General features: G+C 34.6%; 1 pseudogene; it reads right to left on the bottom strand.

Annotated features, from left to right (window-relative positions):
• Positions 1-429: 429 nt before the first annotated feature.
• Positions 430-4,836, bottom strand: LOC140137303 (ribonucleoside-diphosphate reductase subunit M2 B pseudogene; annotated as a pseudogene).
• Between the last annotated feature and the right edge of the window lie 1,317 nt (positions 4,837-6,153).

Below are 6,153 nucleotides of genomic sequence, written 5' to 3'. Positions count from 1 at the left end.
TCTAGATGGAGAAATCCATTGTGAATTGGTCAATCGTAGAATTCCCGTAAGGCAGTCATGTTGCCGTTGGTAGCAAATAATGACGTTTCAAAATGACGAAAAAAGGCATTACAAAATGCAGAAAAATGTTATGTTTGTCATATTATGAATCGATTCAAAGTACTCAAATTGAACAAGTAGAGTCCGATATGTAATAAAATCCATTTTGGGGGTTACAATTTGACCTAGTATATATGAGAAGTAAATAGATTTGACGCGAATTCGAACAGGCAGAATTCCTATTCATTTGTGTGGGGAGAATGCCGCCCCAGAAACATTTTGCGAAAAGGAGTTTTGGGCAAGGTCGTGTCGTCTTACGACACAATGCGGTATGAATTGTCTGTTTTGGACGGGCAACAGCAGTTCATGTAACGTCGTTTATGACCATTGCTATTTCATTGCGTTAAACGTCGTTTCGACGGATGGTCTTTGTTCGACGTACGAGAATAATAAAACACGTGAAATTGCAGTGCAGTACTTCATCACGACTGATGAGCTCGTTCGAAAAAGTCAGACCTCGCAGAACACCTCTTTTTTTCAACCAGTATATCGCGGCGAACAATCCTGAGAAAAAAATCCCTTCGACGATGGCGAACGTTACGAGTCTCGTGGCGAAAGTGGCAGTACCATCGTTGATCCAACGTAGAGCCCATTCGGCTTTCTTTTTCACGACCGGAATAGTTTCTACGGCATTGAGTAAGTATGTTTTTTCACTTTTGTCTTCGATGTAGGTGTCTATGAGCAAACTGTACATTTCAGAGTGAATATTTTCCATCATGATCTGAAACCCGTAGAAGAATCTCGCTTCGGGAATCTGCACTTCACTACAAAATCGAGTCGCTAGATTTTCGACGACTATGCCATCGCTACCTGCAAAGAAAGCGAGGATGTGAGAAATGAAATACTTTTCACCATCGTTGAGACTTTCCCAATGTCGTTTATCTTTAGAGAGATATACCTCCGTCACCGTCCAGAACCGTACGCCACGGGGGTGACACTAAATTCACGGTTATTCTATTACGCACGCAAACCTATGACAAATCCCGCTGGTTTGCTTGGTAGAAAATGAGTCCAGTTATCGATCGGTTATGGATATTAGCATGTTCGACCCCTTGATTATGTTAATTACGGTTGACAAATAAAGCCGCCATTCAGTTTGCGAACTTTGTCTGTTCAATGCGAGTACAAAGCTTGAAAGTGCGCCCCCTGTGAGAGCTGAGACCACTGACCTCCACTGACCTCGTTTGTTTTTGTTTCCTCGTGTGATGATAAATATCATTCAATCTATAGTTATCGGACGTACACGTTGTATTACCGCCCTAAGCAGTTTGTTTTAAAAACAAGTAAATAATCATTACTCGCCGTTCTATTTGATCTTGTGCATTTCCCAAATCACGTAATAAATTGAAACGCCCTCAATTGAGCTGAGGCCACTGATTATGTAATCACCTGAGTGTTTTGAATTTTGATTTATACACTACAGTGTGTGAGCCGCAGTAATATTAATGAAGTGACACACTGATGCACGGCGTTTATAGCACTTGTACATGTCACTTGCTGAATACGTGTAGGCCTAGGCCTACTCATAGTAGGGCCTATTTAAAATCTATGGCCTACTAGAAGAGTTTAGGTCTATCAAAAGAATGATTGAATGATTTTGGAGATAATTATCCCCGGAGATTATCAAGGGCTGTGTAATAATTCTGAGCCGGGGGGGGGGAGGGTTTTTTTGCACATAGGCCCTAGGCCCTATTCATGGTCGGCCTACGCCTATTAAATAAAATGCTCTAAAAAGGCTTAGGATAACAGTACGTTACCGGGGGTAAAATTTCCGAATGGCCCGCCAAATATCGTTCCCCCTCTCAGCCTGCCAAAATCGCTTGCACCCCCTCTCGGTCCGCCAAAATTCTTAGCCCCCCCTTGCACATGCCAATGATTTGCGGGTATCATGCGGTATGGCTTATTATGTTGCGAGCGCGGCGAGCAGGCAAATTTGCATATTATAAGCGTTTCCGTACCGTTTTTTTCGAAGCCTTTTTAGAGCGTTTTATTTAAAACGCACCCCATGGATGTGTGCCAAAAATCGCTTTCCCCCCTCTCGGCTGGCCAAAAATTGCTTGTCCTCCTTTGCGGCTCGCCAAAAAATTCTTGCCCCCCCAAATTTTACGCGCCCCCAGGGATCATAACTATTGCACAGCCCCTAATGATTTCAAAAGAGAAATAGGCCTACAGTAATTTTATATATTAGACTTTATTTCAACACGGAAAGCCCAATTCAACAAAAGTTGTTCTTCCTTGGGGCCGTGCATAAACAAACATACATGTACAAAATAACAAACAATTACAAAAGCTTATTATCTAGGCTTAAACATATTACAATCACAAAATTATTAATTGTCAAAAGCCATTATGATACTCTTATGGTTACTTACCATGCTTACAGGCATGTCATTATGGTTTTTTTAGATTATTTTTAAAAGTATATAATGTTGGAGAATTTTGGATATTATTTTCTAGTTCATTCCAGCTTATGAAAACAAAACAAATATACAGATAGATAGCCGTAAACGAAATGGGACATCTATTGCATTGATTTTTCTTGCACAACTTTTATTTATTCATCTAATAATTAATTAGTTAATTAATGAATGAATGTATGAATTAATTACTTAATAAATTAATAAATTAATTAATTAATTAATTAATAAATAAATTAATTAATTAATTAATTAATTAATTAATTAATTTATTTATTTATTTATTTATTTATTTATTTATTTATTTATTTATTTATTTATTTATTTATTTATTTATTTATTTATTTATTTATTTATTTATTAATTTATTCATTTATTAATTAATTTATTTGCTTGTTTGTTTATTTATTTAATTTAGGCCTATTGAAGTAACTCAGCTCTTAAACATTTCACGTACTCACTTGCAACGGCTCAAAGAATTAATTGATACATCAATTCTTCAAGTTATCAATCAATCAAACAACAACAATATTAATAATTATATAATAGTCAATTTCGATCAATAGACTTATCAAACCATCAAACAATGAAACAATGAACTGATCGACCAATCAAGTTGTCGATCAATTTTAATTTTATGACTTGTGATGACGTGAGACTAAATGACTGACAGATTAACTGATTGATATGTTGATGTATGGGTTGATTGATTGATGAATTGATTGATTGATTGATTGATTGATTGATGATTGATTGTTGGAATAAAGTGTGAAGGTATAACAGGTAAATGAATGAATGCAAGAGTAATTGAGAGGAGGGAGTTGATTGGTTGATTGATTTACTGACCATATATTATTTCACACAATATTATTTTGTAAGATGGATGATTACTGAATCTGTCATTATGGTAAAATAGACAGTGGTGACGGTAGATTTCTTGACATTGGTGGATGAATTAATTTTTCTGAAATAAATGCGAGCAATAAATTGCCATTTTGAAATTAAAGTGAGACAGGTGTTAAGAGAAATCCAAAAATCATCATTATATCAATGTGTTTTTCATTATTAGACACATTAACATAATCAGTGATAATGCACTTTTGATAATACATTAAACAAACTTTCAAAAGTTATGCAAATCGGATAAAAAAATTTAAAAACAACGGTTTTTTTTTCATTTTCAAACGCGTTTTTTACACATTTCATTTTTTCACCATATTTCGACCTGAAATAAAATGTAGCTCATAAAAGGCCTTAAACTTTGCATATATTGTCTTTAGACTATTTTCTACTGCATGCACCTACAATCAAATTAATCTTTCTGGGACAATTATAAAAATATTTGGTCAAATTTACAAAATTTTAATAATTTAAATAATATTGTTCATGATATAATTAATTGGGTTGTTTTGTCATCAGAATGAGATTAATTTTAAGTGAGTGAGTGATGAAGTGAGTATAAATGTTAGTGATTAAATAATAAATTAATTAAGTAAGTAAGTAAGTAAGTAAGTAAGTAAGTAAGTAAGTAATTAATAATAAATAAATAATAAATTATAGTACACACAAGTTATTGTAATATATTTTTTTCCAATAGAGGCATAACATTCTGTTTCAAAATATTTATTTAAATTTATTTGATTATTTTCTAACTTAAATATTTTCTTTAGAGCAAAGACAAATATTTTCCCTTTTCTCTAGTAGAGCTGTCTCCAATTTAAGCCCAAAATAAAACTCTGCTTCTTTTATTATTGATTTAATTTCACGATTTATTCCATTGAGCAATATCAAGGATTAAAATAAGAATGCGGCCTCATGCTAATTAGGGAGTGCCTCTTCCTATCAATTATTCCATGACGACGCCTACCGCTTGTACATTTCCCATATGTCCCGGTACTGAATCGGGAATATAACGAATCGAGAGGGGACGACTCGCAGTAATACTTCCTCGTTTTGAGACATTTTTGAACGTGTATGAAATGTCCGATATGTGTCGTGCTTTGTATAGAGCTTGCATGATTTAATATTAACGTTCACGATTCAAAAACGACGATAATTTCGATGGACTTATTTTATCCAAACAAAATTCCAATTTTTTTAATTTTTAAAATGGCGGTATTTCCGGTTGACCTTTAATCATTTCCGGTTGATCTTTTGACCCAGAAGTGACCTTCGACCTCTTAACCCTTGACCTCATGATCCAAACGTGACCCAAGTTGACCTTTGACCTCGATTGACCTTTGTTCTTGTTTGACCTTTGACCTCGTGATCCGGAAGTAAACGTCCCTACATGCCATATTACTACTCGAACATGCCCCATCCTCAAAAGGGTGAACTTGCCTCATTTTTGTATTTTCTTCAGGATATGTTCCCAATACAGATTTCCATTAAAACCATCTGTATTTATGTATCAATGATAATACAACATTATTAATGCAAGAAAAAAATACGTTTTGGTGTATTTTTTTGTTTTTGTTTTGGCTGCAGTTCGATGAACACTGCGTCCCTATATGTCGCGTAGCTAATATGAGAAGTTTATAATGACCTATGTCACCTAATTTTGCCATCACCAAATTCCCCGATTGCGAAGTGCTAAGAAACAAGGGGTGGGCGAACCTTCCCCTAGGGCGAACACTCCCCGCTCTCCCCTAAACCTATAAATGGCATAGAATTATGCTAAATTCTGACCAATCTCTGCAAATCGAGCTAAGTTTGGGTAAATCACAAGACATTGCGGCAAATTTTACAAAATTGCATAATAATAATAATAATAATAATAATAATAATAATAATAATAAACGGAATTTATATAGCGCCTTAGCATAAGTATGAACAAAGCGCTTTACAATGATCTTAAAAGTACAACTTACACTACATCTTAGGCTACACTTATTGTACAACTTAATTAAAAATAAAAAACTTAGTTTGGAAACAAATAGGTTTTCAGATTAGATTTAAAAGTGGCCAGACTATGTGAAGTGCGAAGTTTTACAGGTAATTTGTTCCAGAGAGCTGGCACAGAATTGCAAAAGGCATTATTCCCATATGTTGTGTGAGTTATCAGCATGTGATCGTAGGAACATACCATCAGAAAATGTGTGAGATTTTAGGAGATTTTGTATGTACAGTGGTGTTGTTTCATGTCTACTTTTATAAGCGAATGTGAGTAGTTTGTAGGTAATACGCTCATTTACTGGAAGCCAGTGAAGCTCTTTCAGCAGAGGAGTGGTGTGTTCCATACGGTTTGCCTTGAAAACAAGTCTGGCAGCTCTGTTTTGTATCTTTTGTAGTTTTTGTGTGCATCAACTTTTCTGATCAATATGCTATTATGGTTTTTAAAAAATAGCTTGAAATATAGGCCTATTGCATAAAATAATGCTAAATCTTCACTGACCACATCAAATCTTGCTAAATATTGCCCGATTATTGCAAATCCTGCTAACCTTTGATAAATCATAAGAAATTGCGGTAAATGTTACAAAATTCTTTCAAATTATGACCAATCAGGTAAAATCGCCTTAAATCGCACTAAAGTCTGCTATAAGGAAACAACAAATTTGTGCTGAATTCTACAAAATTGTGCTAAATGAGCAGAAATAAAAATATGGGCGATTTCCCATTTTGACAATAGCTCTAT

The sequence above is a fragment of the Amphiura filiformis genome, chromosome 17 (assembly GCF_039555335.1).
Source record: "Amphiura filiformis chromosome 17, Afil_fr2py, whole genome shotgun sequence".
Lineage (NCBI taxonomy): Eukaryota > Metazoa > Echinodermata > Ophiuroidea > Amphilepidida > Amphiuridae > Amphiura > Amphiura filiformis.
Note: the sequence above shows the minus strand (reverse complement) of the source record. Positions and strands in the feature narration are given on the sequence as shown.